Here is a 754-nt window from a genome sequence, read left to right as displayed (position 1 = left end):
TCTGGATGCAGATACTGGGGAATGGAGGATCAGATACAATGAAGCGCTTGAGGAACTATACCAGTGGCCCAACATAGCAGGTACCCTCAAAGCCAAACAAATGCAGTGGGCCGACATTATAGCTTGGATGGAGGATCACAGATGGCCTCGGAAGCTCCTGGATTTCACACCTACAGGAAAGAGACTTCCTGGGAGACCCAAGAACCATTGGAGTGGTGGATCCCATGAAGATTTAATCCAAGTGTCAATAGATGTGGACGAATGGCAGATAGCAGCATTGGACAGAATACAGTGGAGGAGGTAACTTGTAGATGTGTGTGGTCTACTGGGCCTGATCACGTAGTACTAGTAGTAGTAGTATTGCTTCGTGTAAAATTTCAAACAATGTGACAGTACTGAGAGAGGTGCTTTTGCAGCTTCCTTCAGAAATAGATCACAACTGAACCAACAATGTGATAGTAATGTGAGAGAATCTTTCTGCAGCTTCTTTCAGAAATAATTTCCACAGGGTTGTGGATGAAATGCGATGAATGTGGCCTTGTAGAAACTGTACTAACAAAGTTACAGTACTGTGAGCAGAGCTACAAGCAATTCGTTTCAGCAATAATTAACGTATGGTAGTGGATGAAATCAGAAGATTCTGGCCTTGTTGTAACTATACCATGAAAGTGATAGCAGTGTGGTAGGAGCTCCCTGCAGTTCCTTTCAGAAATAATACTCATAGGGCAATGGATGAAATGTGATGATTCTGTCT

The sequence above is a fragment of the Schistocerca gregaria genome, unplaced genomic scaffold, assembly GCF_023897955.1.
Source record: "Schistocerca gregaria isolate iqSchGreg1 unplaced genomic scaffold, iqSchGreg1.2 ptg000696l, whole genome shotgun sequence".
Taxonomy (NCBI): domain Eukaryota; kingdom Metazoa; phylum Arthropoda; class Insecta; order Orthoptera; family Acrididae; genus Schistocerca; species Schistocerca gregaria.
Note: the sequence above shows the minus strand (reverse complement) of the source record.